Source organism: Sphaerodactylus townsendi, linkage group LG11 (assembly GCF_021028975.2).
Source record: "Sphaerodactylus townsendi isolate TG3544 linkage group LG11, MPM_Stown_v2.3, whole genome shotgun sequence".
In the NCBI taxonomy this organism is placed as follows: Eukaryota; Metazoa; Chordata; class Lepidosauria; order Squamata; family Sphaerodactylidae; genus Sphaerodactylus; species Sphaerodactylus townsendi.
In genome coordinates this window covers 13,473,013-13,489,034 of record NC_059435.1, presented here as the reverse complement: position 1 = coordinate 13,489,034, position 16,022 = coordinate 13,473,013, and the positions used below count along the sequence as shown (strand labels likewise).

Below are 16,022 nucleotides of genomic sequence, written 5' to 3'. Positions count from 1 at the left end.
GGAGGTGGTGATGGCCACTAACCGGGATGGCTTTAAAAAGGGCTTGGACAGATTTATGGAGGAGAAGTCGATCTATGGCTACCAGTCTTGATCTGCCTTGATCTGAGATTGCAAATGCCTTAGCAGACCAGGTGCTCAGGAGCAGCAGCAGCAGCAGAAGGCCATTGCTTTCACCTCCTGCAGGTGAGCTCCCAAAGGCACCTGGTGGGCCACTGTGAGTAGCAGAGTGCTGGACTAGATGGACTCTGGTCTGATCCAGCAGGCCAGTTCTTATGTTCTTATGTTCTCAAAGGACTTTCAGCCCGGAAACGCCCCTACCCCAGCAGCCGACTTGTGCCACCAAAAAGGGTGGCATAAATTGGCGTTTCCTATAGGATTTTTCAGGTGGCCAAGGTTTTTTTTCTTCCTGTGCTGCCCAAAACCCCATTGGAGAAGCCCCAGGGGCGCAGCCATGGTGCCCTCCCCAGCTGGTGCTCTACCATCCCCCCCCCTTTGGGATCAGGCTGTTCTCAATTGTTCCACAGAATATTTTAAACCATATTCAGGTTGCACAACAGCTACTGGCTTTAGTAGGGGTGGCCAACCTATGGTGCACCAGATGTTCATGGACTACAATTCCCATCAGCCCCTGCCAGCATGGCACTGATCGGAATTGCAGCCCGTGGACATCTGGAGCACCATAAGTTGGCCATCCCTGGGCTATCGTGTGCGTGTGCAAAAGGATATTTCAGCTCCCAGGGCTCTGGGGAAATCTCCATAGCTTTCATTTCAATGGCAGCCTCTAGCTTCTGACAGTGTACACCGAGGTGTGTTGGAGAAGTAAGTATCTGGGCCAGGGGCAGAGGTGGGAGCCAGCAGGTTCTCACAGGTTCCCGAGAGTAGGTTACTAATTATTTGTGTGTGCTGAGAGGGGGTTACTAATTGGTGATTTTGCCACGTGATTTTTACCTTTGTTACACCTCTCCTCTCAGCAGTAGCGCGCAGAACTTGAAGCAGTTTAGCAGGAGGTGCACCGGCGTGCGTGGCAGCCTGCACCTGCGTGCATTTGTTTCCCGCCCAAGGACTGCTGCAGCGGCTGCATCCTTGCCACAGCCCTGCCCAGGAATGCCCCGCCCCCGTAATGCCCGGCCACACACCCGTCATGCCCTGCCCAGCCCCATTGGTGCTACGCCACAGTTTGAATCCCACCACCATGGGAACCTGTTACTAAAATTTTTGGATCCCACCACTGGCCAGGGGTCTGCAATCTGCGGTTCTCCAGATGTTCATGAAATACAATGAAATACAATTGGTCATGCTGGCAGGGGTTGATGGGAATTGTAGTTTATGAACATCTGGAGAACTGCAGGTTGCAGACCCTGGCCCGACAGGGCTTACAGTGATTTGTCCAGATAGCTGCAGAATCTCTGCCCAATCTAACCGCAGCTCTCCCCCCAAAGCATTTCCAGGTGAGCAACAGCTGGCTTTCAGGAATTCACCCATGACGGATGATCTCTCTCCCTCTCTCTCTCTTTTTTGTTTTTTAAAGACTTTTTTAAATTTTTCAACTGAAAAATTTCCCCTCCCTTTTAAACTTAAAGCAAATAGTTGTTGAATGGGGAGGCGCCCTGCTGCATAGTTGGAGGCTTGTTTTCCCAGAGGGCTGCTGCAGTGTTACAAAACCCTGGGCCCCGAGACAAAAAAAATTTGCTTTGGTTCTGGGGCCTTGGCAGGAATGCAAACGCTTGCCCCCGAAGACACCCAGTTCAGTGCCGTTTCTGGTAAGCGAAGGCGAAGCAGGGATTGGAAATGAAAAGATGACCTTGTGGATTTGATTCTTGAGCCGTTTAGTGGGGTTTTGGTTTTTTTTTTTTACAGGAATGAGTGTATGTGGGTGTTTATAGGAGGGAGATTTGGCAAGCAGAATTGGGATGGTTGGGGGGGAAGAGGAGGTCTATTTTAAAATCCAAATTGCTATTCGCCGCAGCGTCTCCCCCGCCATTCCCACATGGCAAGCAAAGCCAAAGCAGCAAATTATGGGATGTCATGGTGCCTCCTTGAAGGGATGCCTACCGTATTTTCTGGCCGCGTCTCCCTTCTGTGGCTGCTCACTTAGTTTTCTCTCTGGATTCGTCCTGGGGTGTGATTGTGTTCCCCTCCCTGCCTTGACATGACACCATGAAGCAAGGAATGGAAGGTAGTTATTTTATCTGTCGAGTGCAGTCGGATGAGCGCAGATAAGATTAAAAACATCTCACTTCCACACTGGTGCTTGTGGTCAGAGTCTCGCTTCCTCTCGTGTTGCTCCTTTTGAAACGTGGCTTTAAATATTTGTTTAGGAACGGTAAATATTGTACAAGTTTGGGCGGGTGGATTTCTGTTCTGTGTTTTGGCTGCGGAGTGGATAGAAGGTGCTTCAGATTCTGGTAGGTCTGCTTTTGAACATGTGTGCCCCCCCCCCCGCACCCCCAGTAGGAAGCAGGAAGCTGCCATTGGGCACGCGCAAGACCCCCATTGTAGAAAGCAAGAGGCTGGAATAAAAGCTGTGGAGCGATGAAACAACATTGTTCAAAAACTGATCTGAAAGATAAATGTTGCAGTTGTGATTTTAATTCGGATTTTGGCTCGGATTTCCCCCCCAGGGCATGTTGCTTGATTCTAGCCTGTGTAGAATGTTAACAGCACAGAGTTAGACTCTTCTAAGCTCACTGACTTCCACGGACCTTCAAGGGTATAACTCTGTTCAGTGCTGCATTCTTAAGTTGGGCCATTCCCGAATTATTTCAAATGGCATTTTAGATCCTCCGACTAAACACCCCTGTGTTTAGTCAAATATTACCATAAAAATTTGTTGTTGTGTGTCAAGAATTTTTATTTATTTTTATGGTCTGATTGTCTTGCTGAGATGCAAAGCAGGTGGCAATATTTGAAACCACAGCAATGTGCTAAAAATGGTATAATCTAATTGTGATCTTGTCTGCTGTGTGGATTAAAAAATCCAGAGAATGGAGACAGGTTCAGATAAGGGGGTATTTCCCTCCAGACTTGTGGCACCCCCAGAATTGCAGAAAAAGACCAAAAAAGTTTTGTTTTTAAAAATTAACTTTTCAACAAAAAAAAATACCAAACCTTCACAGCACTATTTTGGGAGATCTTGGCTGCCATTTTTTTTAAACAGAGAGGGCCAGTCTCTTGCTGTTTAGATAGCCAGAGGATGGTGCAGACAGTGTTTCAACCAGCCAGCCAATCAGATGAGGGGGCAGGTAGGCAAAGAGGAGTAGGGACTGCTAACTGATACTGCCAGTGGGCAGGGAAGAAAAGCTGGGAGTGGGATCTGCCACTTCCTCAAGCCCCCTCCCCCCAGAATACCCATGTTTGCTGGGCAGGTAGAATCAGTGCTGTCGCAGGTGGTGGTGGTGGTGGTGGTGGTGGTGGTTGTTTTTATGTATGTATGTATGTATGTATGTATGTATGTATGTATGTATGTATGTATGTATTTATTTATTTATTTATTTATTTATTGGATTTTTATACCGCCCCATCCCAAAGGGCTCTGGGCGGTGTACAACATTTAAAACACAATATAATTAGATAAACATTTAAAAGCAGCGATAAAATTCCCAGTGCGTTTACCAAATATAAAACTCAAGGTTTAAATTTAAATTTAAATTCAAGATATAAGGTGGCGTCCAGCGTTCCAATAATATAAAATCCCTCCCTCCCCACGGTAGAGGGAGGCGTGGCGAGTCTCATTAGATGATTGGCGGCCCAGATGTTAAGGGCCAAGGAAGGGGCACCATTAGCGGCTGGTTCCTCCAAAGGCCCGGCGGAACAGCTCCGTCTTACAGGCCCTGCGGAACTCCCCAAGGTTGGCGGACTGGCTAACACAGCTCGTGAGCAAGTAGGGGAAGACAGGAAGTCCCACCTTCCATGAATCTTGTAGCTCCCCCACTTGTATATAATTGGATTAAAAATATTAATCAAGGCAATAAAACACTACGATATTTATCATGGACTATTCATTCAGGATACCAAGATTTTTTTTTAGCCTGCCTATTTTCCTTGAAGGACTCACGATGACGAACAGCCCCATCCACGAGCCAGGAGCCTGACCCCCCTCCCCCACAAGGTTTCCTGGCAGTGTGGGGAGGTCAAAAATCTTCCCCGCTGCCAAGAAGCCCCAATGGACCGCACCACACTTATGCCAGCCAAAAGGTTGGCTTAAATGCAGACTGCGACCCGCCGGTGAGCCTCAGGCGAAGGCCAGGAGGGAGCCAAGTAATGGCAGCCCCCAGCCCTGCTATAGCAGCGGCGCAGCACTGGCCCCTCATTCAGAGCTGTATTCCCATACTGTGGGGGGCAGTGGCTGTCCACAAACAGGATCACCTCTCCATTAGGAGGGCAAATTCACCGGCCCAGCCGACATCCTGTTCTCTGAAGAGGATTTGCACCCTCCTCCCCTTTGGATGGGGCTCTACCTGTGATATCAAGGTCAAGGGAGCAGCAGTGGCGTAGGAGGTTAAGAGCTCGTGTATCTAATCTGGAGGAACCGGGTTTGATTCCCGGCTCTGCCGCCTGAGCTGTGGAGGCTTATCTGGGGAATTCAGATTGGCCTGGGCACTCCCACACACGCCAGCTGGGTGACCTTGGGCTAGTCACAGCTTCTCGGAGCTCTCTCAGCCCCACCCACCTCACAGGGTGTTTGTTGTGAGGGGGGAAGGGCAAGGAGATTGTCAGCCCCTTTGAGTCTCCTGCAGGAGAGAAAGGGGGGATATAAATCCAAACTCTTCAAACTCTTCAAGGAATGTATTAATCTATTATTTCATGTATTGCCCTCCTTTGTCCCCAGTAGTGAGTGACTGAGAGCATCTTTCATCTGTTCACATGAGCCAGAAGGGTAGTGGTTAAAAGCAGGTGAACTCTAATCTGGAGAACCGGATTCGATTCCCCTCTCCTCCACATGAGCGGCGAATTCTAATCTGGAGAGCCAGGTTTGTTTCTCCACTCCTACACATGCAGCCTGCTTGGGCTAGTGTTGCAGTTGTCTCAGAACTCTCTTAGTCCCACCTACCTCACAAGGTGTCTGTTGTAGGGAGAGGAAGGGAAGGAGTTTGTAAGCCATTTTGAGAATCCTTATGATTGAGAAAAGTGGTGCATAAATCCAAACTCGCTTTCTTCTTATCCTCACAACGACCCCTGTAAATTAGATTAGGCTTAGAGTATATAACACCCAGCTTCCTTGGCAGAGTGAGGATCTGGACGTGAATCTCCTAGATCCTACTTTGATACTTTAACCCAGGGGTGTCCAACTCATGCCAGCAGGGGCTGATGGAAATTGTAGTCCATGAACATCCTAAGCGTCAGAGTTGGACACCCCTGCTTAATCACTACCCTTCTATAATTGCTTTCCTAATTTTCACAGGGATAGCTATTAACTCAATATTGAAAACCCAACATAAGCAACCAGCTTCCAGATATGTTCCAACTTCCAACATCTTTGGAGGCTCGTAATTGTATGGTATTTCCAGTGTTGGCCAATAAGTCACATATATCAATCAATTCGTTTTATTACAGTCGAAGACCCGAAAGTATTAAATACAGAGTATAGAAACCACAATGTACAATTTCCAAAATAAAATTTGGGAATATTATTTAAAAACTACAAAACTTTTACAAATACCAAATGTTAAAACCATAAGATAAAATCAAATCTCAAAACTGAAAGCACAAGTAATGCTTGAAACCAAAATATAAAATTGAGAATCCGAATAACCTACCACTAATTGCCCTGTTTATATCTAACGCTTTTAACAATATAAGTACTGAATTTTGCCACCACTCTTGTGATCTTGTAGAAGCCTTTTCATACATCTTTCCTCTGAGCCAGATAAAATTGCTACTGGGAGAGAGCTAAACATCTTTGCCCTCATCTCCTTGTGCAGGGGGCATCGTAGAAAAATGTGTGACAGGGTCTCTATTGCTGCCATCTCACACGCACAGTGCCTATCAGAAGATGGTATTTTCTTATGTCTACCCTCTAACATTGCAAATCGAAGGGCGAGTGTAAAAGCTCTGCTAAGTGGCCGAATATCCAGATCATAAAAATAAGGGGAATGACTCAAAATATATTTATGTTATGACAAGTCACATATAAAATGGTTCTTACAAAAATCAAGTCGGATTTCATCCGTCTTTGCAAAGCTTTCTCTTGCTGCAAAATTAATCTACCTGTGGAGATTAGGGAAATGATTGTACAGAGTTGACTAGTACTTTCTGTATGAGAGAAATACTTGAAGGCATACTGGGGCATTACTGAGATACAACCCCATAAGTGTATGTATCATAGATTTAGTAAACTCATAAATTATATGATCTAGGACCACTAGCCTTATTGTGTGCAAATAATTGCTTGCGTGGTACCTGTGTCACGTAGCAGGCTATGGTCCTTGTGGACGGGTAAGGACTCAGGGTGGGGGAAATGGCTCCAGCCCACTGCTCTAAACAGCAGTCAGTTCTTTCCATCCAGGAAGTGGGCAGTGTGCCAAAATCACACAAATATTGTGAAGAGCTGTAAGCCTCTTCTCAGTCTGCCACTTGGCACTGAGAAGTTGAGCCTTAATCTGAGTTTTCAACTGTTGTTTGCGCAGGGAATAGTTTAAGCAAGCCCATCTTTATTTTGAGTATCACAGTTTAAAAAGGTCATCCCTTTTTGTAAACATTCACTGAGATCAATGGATTGTGTAGGTTGAACTGGGTGCAGGATTACAACCTAAATCCTCTGGTAAGATGCAGTTTTTGGCTATTCGCTGCTGGTAAGTTAACAAGAGATAATAGGGAGCCAAGAAACGTCGCCCTCTTCTTCTCATGACTTCTCCGCTGGCTGGAGCACCCTCTGTCTTGGCTTCTACTGTTTAGTAGTTAGTTTCACTGGTGGCTACATCCAACGCATTATAATGTGAACAAATGGAGCTGATTATACCATCTTCTTAAATGGATTTATGTGAATCTTGTATTTTCATTTTTAAATTTTATTCTACTTAACAGGTCACCCTTCGTCGCCTTGTGGGTTCAGGGCGGCTTCCAACATGAAATAGCAACAGTAAAATCAATGATAATAATAATATAGCGATGGATATAAATCCAACTCTTCTTCTTCTAGGAAGGGACTATATGGCCCTTCTGAAGGACTTCATCTTGAAGAAGAAGAGGAGTTTGGATTTATATACCCCCTTTCTCTCCTGTATGGAGACTCAAAGGGGCTTACAATCTCCTTTTTCTCCCCGCCCCACAACAAACACCCTGTGAGGTGGGTGGGGCTGAGAGAGCTCCGAAGGGCTGTGATGTGCCCAAGGTCACCCAACTGGCGTGTGTTGGAGTGCACAGGCTTATCTGTTTCCCCAGATAAGCCTCCACAGCTCAAATGGCAGAGTGGGGAATCAAACCCGGTCCTCCAGATTAAAGTGCACCTGCTCTTAACCACTACGCCACTGCTGCTGTTGAACTCTGCACGGTAGCCAAAGATCCGCCTTTGTCTCTCAGAGCCCAAAGAGAGAATGAAGGAGGCAGCTCAGATTATCCACTCTTCCACCACCACTCCGTGGCTGGGTTCCGTCCATGTCAGGAGGTGGTTCGGGGGGAGCCTTCGATATCCTGGCATGGAGCCCCGCATTATGTTTCCTGTTCACAAGGGCCCTTCTCTTCATATCTGAGACTTGGAAGCTTGGGAGTTAAAGGCCTTGCAGTTTTCTGCTTCTTTTGAACATGTTAAGTGGCCCACTTTAAGGAGGTGTCGAAAAGTACTCAGTGAGATTTTTCTCACCTTCACTGGCAAGTATTTACTAAGCCCTGTTAATACTTGCATAACTACAAGCTTACAGGCCTACTTCCCACCCCCCACACGTCTTTTCCTCATGAGTGACTGGAATGCGTTAATAACCCTCCAGAGCCTCACTTAAGTCCACCGAGTACAAAGGGCCTATGTGAGAAAGCTGTATCCAGGCCTCCTATTTAAAATTCCCATCCTCCAGAAATTAATGCACACACCTGCCTATTCCTACTAACATTTACCCAGGAGTAAGCTCTGTTGGCTTCAGTGTTGTTTGCTTCCAAGTGAGTGTGGTTAGGGTAAGGTGACCAGAATGTCACCTTTTAAAACCGGGATGGGGCGCGCGCGCATGCGGCCGCAGGAGCGCACTGCCTTTTGGGGCGCTCCCCGGATTCGGCGGGACACGGGAGCGCCCCAGAAGGCAGTGATGCAGCGTGGGAGGCTGCCACACTGCCTTCTGGAGCGCTACCCTGTTTCTCGCCCTGTGACAGGTTGGGAACCGGGAGCGCCCCAGAAGGCAAAATTGGGACAGGTACAAAACCCCGCGGGATGCGGGACAGATTGGTGTAAGCCGGGACTGTCCCGCCAAAAGCGGGACGTCTGGTCACCTTAGGTTAGGGCAGCATTCTGGCAGTTGGATCCTGTGTAGAGTTAAGTGTGACCAAGCCGAATGAGCGCCAACCGGCTTAGAAAAAGCTGACTCTGTATAGAACCAGGCGGTTAGTATTTAATGCCCCAGAGGGAAAGAAGAATTGAAGCATCTGCTGGTGTCGGAGGTATACCCGGGGGAAATGGCGCCGTGGGACAACTCCTGCTCTGGGCGCCCCCTCCCCCCGTGCTTGGGGGGTGGGGCTTGGGGGTGGCTCGGATGGGCACCACAGCGGCAGACCAGCTCCTGGGCTGGCCTGCTGCTGCAGCCCCCATCCAAGCCCCCCCACCTACCTCCCTGCAGGTCGCCCCCTACCGTCCCCAGGTCCTGGAGAGGGTAGAAGCTGGCCTGCAGTGGGGACGGCGCTGCAGCAGGCAGCGCAGGAGCTGGCCTGCCTCCGCGGTGCCCGTCCAAGCTGCCCCCGAAGACCTGGGGAGGGAAGGAGGTGGCTTGGACAGGTGCCATAGCAGCAGGCCGGCTCCTGGCAGCAGGCCAGCTCTGTCTTTAGGCGCCTCCCCCACGCCAACCCAGCTCTTCCAAGCTGGGTTGGCGTGGGGGAGGAGGGGCGATTTTGTGCCCCCCCCCCGGTGTTGCGCCTAAGGTTATTTGATTCCCCCCCCATCCCTGTGGGCAATACACCCCTGGCTGGTATTCAGAGTTTTCTTAATTTATGTCCTTGCAGTGCTTATGAAAGTGAACTGTCTTCATTGAAAAAAAATTAAAAATAAGGCTAGTGATTCTCACAGTCCTAATGGGTAACAGACAGGACTGTGATACAACCAGACCTTGTCGGGTAGAATCAGGGGGGTTATGGGGTGTGTACTAGGATGAGCAGTAACCTGCAGAAAGTCATAGAGCTAGTCAAGCAGAGCATTCTTGAGGTGGTAACCAAAAAGAAAACGGAGCTGATTTGTCCTGTAGTGCCCCCAGCTCTGATTGGCTACCTGCCCTGCGAATATTATTGACCAGCCAGTTAATAATTACCTGTTAAGCTAAAAAAATCCCCTTCTGGTTTTTCCTGTACCTCCTTAGCTCCCACTGTTTGGTCCATTATGCATGGAGTTCTTCATTCAAGTATAGGTCTGGTGGAATAGCTCTGTCTTATCGGCCCGGAGGAATTTGGATAACTTCCACAGAGCCCTGGTCCCATGTGACAGAGTGTTCCACCAGGCTGGGGCCAAGGTTGAAAAGGCCCTGGTCCTAGTTGAGGACAGCTGGACACTTTTGGGAGCATGGACCACCAGCAGCTTGCTATCAATAAAGTGTAGCGCCCTCCAGGGGACATAACATGAGAGGCAGGCTCACTGATAACGCTGAATCTGTGGCGTAGCGCCCACGGGGTGGGAGCGGGGCGCAACACCCCAGGCGAAGCCACAGCGAAGGTGTGACCGGGCCGTGGAGGGGGTGTGGTGGGGGCGTTCTGGGGCAGGGGTGGGCAGCACTGCAGCAGGGGTGCAGGGCGTGCACATGCCCCGTGCACAGTTTCCCCTCGCTCTGTGCTGGTCCCAGACTGTTGGTGTGACCGGGCCGTGGAGGGGGTGTGGTGGGGGCGTTCTGGGGCAGGGGTGGGCAGCACTGCAGCAGTGGTGCAGGGCGCGCGCATGCCCCGTGCACAGTTTCCCCTCGCTCTGTGCTGGTCCCAGACTGTTGGGCGCAAGCACAGTTTGCTGCCGAGCTAGTTTGCTCCCATCACCTCCCTTTACTTGCTTGTTGAACTTGACTGGAAGCTTCCGGGCTTGACAAAGTTCCAAACAAACCGCTGTTTGCTGAGGTGTCTCCATTTGGGGGAAATGGCACCCCGAACCTCAATCCAGCCTAGATTTAATATTATGCCATCTCCGCTCCATAGAGGAAGACTCAAGGGTCTACCAAACGATAAGAGGCTTTGCCCCTGCAGTCCAGGGCAGTTGGATTCCATTGTGCACATTCTCCTCCACTGCCCACTTTACCAGAAACCAAGATCCAGCTTATTAGCACAAATCATTGACTCTATGAAAACCCTGACAGAGCTTGATAAAGTAAATATGCTCTTAAACTGCAATGACCTTGACTGTTGTCTCGCAGTGGCAAAGTTTCTGGCTGAGGTTTGCGAACTGAACTTATGATCCAGTGTGAAGTTTTATCTAGTAATTTTAACTGTATTTATATTGTATGTTCTGTATGCCAATAAAGGCTTATTGAAACTAAAATTAAAAAACCTCAATCCAGCAAGGAAGCTTCCAATCAAGTTTGGAGTGTACGAACAGGAAAAGACGAAGCGCGAGTAGCGTAGTAACAAGCTCTCTGTTTTCCTTGGAGCGTGCCTCATTGTTTGAATTCAGTCAGCTCTGCCAAAAAGCCAGCCCGATATTCTATTTTCTGGTTACAATTAATAATCGAGGCCGGGAAACAATACACGCAGACGCAACCCCTGGGGGGCAAGGTGTCCTCCAGTGGTTTGTCACAGAGTTCAGATTGAAGGCTCCTTATCTGTGGTGCGGTCAGAGATTTGCTGGCCAGCTGTGCAGCTGTGCAGACCTTTTGGCCGACTCTTCCTAATTTTATTCAGGAGATGAGATGCCAACCCCCAACTTTGCTAAAGAGCTTCACCCCTCGATGCCGAATTAAAAGCTGAGCGTGGCGAGGATGCCTTGTCCCACCACTTAGAAGTCGTACTGGGCATGTGAGCTGGATGAGGTGGTGGACTTTACCTCACAGGCATCCTTCAAAACAAATATTTGCTTGCTGGGTCTGAGAGAAAACATGTATCTGTGTCACTTGGTAAGTCAGGAATCAAGGGTGGAGTTAAGGTGGGCTGCGCTTCTGCCAAGAAATTTTTTTTAAGGGTGGTGGGTGGGCCGAGGGAAAGAGATCACCTGTGAGGGCAACAGTTTGTCGCCTGAATTACCTTGATGAACGGCTTGGCTTCATTCTTTCGTTGCAAGGGTTCAGATTTCATTGAACCTGACTGCACCCTCTTGCTCCTCCTCTGTGTTTACATTTTCACTCCCCTCCCATTTTGGCCAAAGCCAAAGTTTCGTGCTTTTCCAGCAGTTACCTTCAGGACTGCAAAGGAGCTGGAAGGGTTTGATGTTTTCAGTACTCGCTTTTTTTGCGGGCGGGCGGCTGTTTTTAAAACCAGCTGGCCGTACTGCCTCCTCTCCAGGGAATGGAACTCCTGTTGATCCCAAAAAGGTAAGTCTTCCGATTTGAGAGAGAGATTTACGTTGTGTATCTCCAAGGTGCGACTGGACTCAAATCTAACTGTTCTTCCCGCTCTGCAACTATGATGTGTGTATGTGTGTACGTGCAAGAGAGAGATGTGCACACGGAGCTTTGTGAAGATCGCGTGTTTGTGTTTAGCAAAGAAGGCAGGAGACGAGCAAACAGATTCACGCACAGAAAACCAAAACACTTAACCTCGTGAGGAATGCAGCTCTAGACTTGTAGAGATTTGCCTGAGGGTTTATATGTTTGTGTTGTGATGGCGGGGAGGGGGAAAGGCTCCAATTGAATAGGCTCTTCCTGCTTTAAAAAAAGGCACTCACTGGTGTTGCAACGTATGGAAAATAGCTGTTTTATTTCCCCTCCTCCTGTTTGGAAGAACTGGGTCAGAACTGTCATTGCTGGGCCTACGGTTTGAATCAGCTTTCTCCAATGCTGAATGGCTGGAAAGAAGATAGCTGTGAGACAGGTCAGAAAAGCTGTGAGACAGAAGTTTCTCTCTCTCTCTCTCTCTCTCTCTCTCTCTCTCTGGAAGCAGCGTTCAGCTCTGTGAATTTCACAAAAGGAAGCCGGACGCTAACTGTTTTGGAGCAGAGCGGAGCTGGTATGCGCTTTGCGGTTTTGGCCTGGCCTTTGGGAATGTGATTTGCTTTCTGTGCGTTAGACCGTAGACAAAAAAAATACATATGCACACACAGTCTCCATATTGCATGTGCCTGATCCCAATCAGTTTGTAGTTCAGATCCAGGGCTGGTCTTTTGCCAGATTTCCTGACTGTTCAGGGGGAGAGAGAGAGTGGGCGGGGGGGGGGAGTAATCTTTCCCCTGTCCCTCCTTCTGGTTGGCACTTCAGTCTGAAAGAAACAGGGTAAAAGCAGAGAAGTTCTTGCAGCTTGAGGTAGACTAATTCCATCTCTGCTTTCAAGGGTTTACTGTTTCGATCTGCCTTCGGGGTGTGTGTTTAGCTTTCCTGGCGCTGGTGGGCTGGGGGAGAGAGAGACAGCTGTGTTACTGTATGGGATTTTTTTACTTTTTTGCAGCCATCTACTTCCTTGGAAAAAGTGAGAGCAGAAGTTGAGTTCTGGAGTAAAATGAGGTATTTCATCAAGAGCGCCAGTATTCCTGCTTAAGGTATTTCGAGTGAAACCTGGCTTTACCAGTTTTAGTCAGCCAGAAAAGAGGCGTTCTTCCTGTCTCCCCCCACGGTTTCTCTCGCCTGGACATACTGGGGGTTCTTCTTTAGCGTTTGATTTGTGAACAAGCTGGGATTCGTCTCTCGGGGGTGTTTTAACAGGCACAGCTGGGGGTCGCAGATCTGAATTTCCTTCCTGATTTGTGCTTTCAAGAAGGGCGGCTTAAGAAAGGGACAAATGACCATGCAATAGACCATTTATACATGTATTCTTTTGATTTACAACGGTGGTTCCTAACCTTTTTTCACTCGTGTACCCTTGGCAACCCATTTCCCTAAAATGCTAACCCCGTGTTAGCAAATCCATTATGTCATTTTTTTCACGCACCCCCAAACGTTCTGGCATGTACTCCTGGGGGTAGGCGTACCCCAGGTTGGGAAGCAATGATTGAGAAGAACTAGAAATAATTTCTTAAATCTAATCCCCGGACAGCCTGATGCAGGCTGACTAATGATCAACCAAGAGACCCAGCTGTTTAAATCTGGTAGAAACCTTTCTGCAGATTTCAGCGGAATTGTGTGCATGTTTGCTTTGCAGAAGTGATCTGTGCTGTGTTGGATAAAGCTCTCTGTTTCATGTCTTAGTCATGAATTCCCAAGTAATCAGATAAGCGTCTCATGATTCAGTATTAGTACTGTGAGTGACTCTTGGCGTGTCGAATGTGCCATTAAGGCGCAGCAGTGAAATTATTATTTGCTGTGTGTATTCTGTAAATATTTTGTCAACCGTGAAACGTTACGTAACTCTGGCTTGTTGTGATTTGGAAGGCCCCGGTAGTGTCCTTCGGTAGGGGGTGCCGTGAAATCCCCGCTTGGATTCTGAATTGGGGGAAGAATTTGCAGAACCCGGATTGGAGGGTTCTAGACCTTTGTGGAAATGTCCTGTGAGGTAGGCCTGGCATAGTTTGGTGTCATCGGCATTTCAGGCCTGCCCCTGGCCCAGCATTCCTAGAGACCACTGTGCGGGGAGCGGGGGGCAAACTGGTCTCATTCATTGCCTTTTGAGCATCTGGGGTGAAGATTTTGGCGCCTGTTATGAGTTTTGTAATTCATTTCAAAGTTGATGAGGTTCTGCCAAAGTGTTCAGAGCAGGACTGAGCTGTTCTGTTCATCCCTAGTGCTGGCATTTAGGATCCTGCAGTTGGGAATCTGAACGTGCTCCAAATGCTGTGTGTCAGTTTTTATGAACACTGACCACGTGGTGACTGCTAAAAAGACAACATACAAACAAAAAACATCTCACTGTGTAGCGGCGGTTCCAGCTCTGTGGAGAATTAGACCTCTTAATATCAGGCCACGGGGTAAGATCAGCATACCCAGACCCTTGTAGCAGTTCAGACATAATACAGAATTGTCTGGAAATGTGCAACTTGTGAGTATTTAAATGGGGGATGTTTCTCTGAAACCATCTTGTCTGCCTTTCTCTGAAGTGACTTCAGTGTTTGCGCAGGGTGCAGAAAAGCGATGAGGACCAAACATGCTAGCATACAGCACCAATGATGTGTGATTTCTTGTATATTCTGGGGTAGCCAAAAGCATGGTGGTGCTGATGCGCAGTTGCCGCGCATGTTTCTTTCCAGGTGTCTTCCTGATCATCCTGAGTGAGGGCTTCCTTTCATAGCAGGTGAGCTAATTAGCTCCACCTGGTCTAATATTTTGGAAAAACCCCATCATATATTGAATTTACCCAAAAGAAAAGCCTAATGTTTTATCCCAGCTTCTAAGGCACAGGTGTCAAATTCACGGGCCTCCAGATGTTCATGAACTACAATTCCCATCAGCCCTTGCCAGTATAACCAATGTTCATGTTGGGAGGGACTGATGGGAATTGTAGTTCACGAACATCTGGAGGGCCACAAGTTTGACACCCCTGTTCTAAGGGGAGCAAAAAGGAGGTTGTATTATATCCACATACTATTTGCAAGTATGTGCTTGCAAGAATAACTTTTTGAGGGGTTGTCCTTGGGTAAATACAGTAGAAGCCAACAGGAAGTCTGTAAAATCTAAGAGCTGCTGGAGGGTGATGGGAATCGCTAACCAAGTTGCCCAGTGAGTGACCTCAAAGTTGTCTGTCTTCCTAACCCATTTTGGAGGGTATTTTACATCTTTTACCCTATGTAAGTTCTTGTCTTATGGGTGATAGAAAGTCCCACCAAGTCATGACTGAGTCATGGCAACCGCGTAGGGCAGGGGTGGCCAACCTATGGCATTCCAGATGTTCATGGACTACAGTTCCCATCAGCCAGTTGGCCATGCTGCCCGGGGCTGATGGGAATTGCAGTCCATGAACATCTGGAGTGCCATAGGTTGGCCACCCCTGGCATAGGGCTTTCAAGGCAAGAGCCATTCAGAATTGACTTACCATTGCCTGTCTCTGTGTAGCAACCCTGGACTTCCTTGGTGATTCCCCATTCAAATACTGACCAGGCTCGAACTTGCTCAGCTTCTGAGGTCAGGCTATTTGGGGCCATTCAGATCTTGTTACCCCTTTCTGTGTCCTTTTCTCACTCCAATTTCCTTCTCAAGATTGGTTCCTCAGACCCAACATTTCCTGAGCTACTTCAGCTGCCCTGCGTACCCACTTCCCAATTAACATTCCAGCCGTTCAATCTGCCTATATTGAATTCCATCTTCCTTCAAAATGACATGGGGTTTTAAAGTAACCCAAAAGAGAATAATTGTCCTGCAGTGGGTGCTTTGTGTTTTCCGTACATAGAAAAGCACTGACTCTCCTCTTGACTCTTACACACAGCCATGGTTACCATAGTAAACAAATCCACCCAGAAGATTTCCCATTCTTTTGATCTGGAATCACTTGGGAAAACCCAGGAGGTCCATAAATGCATAGCTAACTTGGAATCTATCGCATAAAAATTCAGTCATGGAGCCCACTGTGTTGGTACAGACCACACAGAAAACAGTGGTGGCTTTCTTCATTGGTGTTGGCCAACTTCCTTGTTTTCGTTAGAACAGGGGTGACAAACATGCTGTCCAGGGGCTGGATCTGGCCCGTTGAGGGGGCTTATCAGACCCACAAGCCAGCTTGAGGCAACCCCCCTTGCTCCCAATCTGACCTGGTGAGCTGGGCCACACTGACCTTGATAAACCAGTGGTCTGATCCCATTTGAAGCATCTCCGTATCTGCATGTTCAAGGGTGCGTTCTTCAGCGGTGT

General features: G+C 48.1%; 1 protein-coding gene across 6 annotated transcripts in view; it reads left to right on the top strand.

Moving 5' to 3' along the window:
• The window catches only part of TNS3 (tensin 3), a 339,136-nt gene that overhangs the window by 223,170 nt on the left and 99,944 nt on the right, over positions 1-16,022 (top strand). The gene's annotated exons all lie outside the window — the stretch shown is intronic.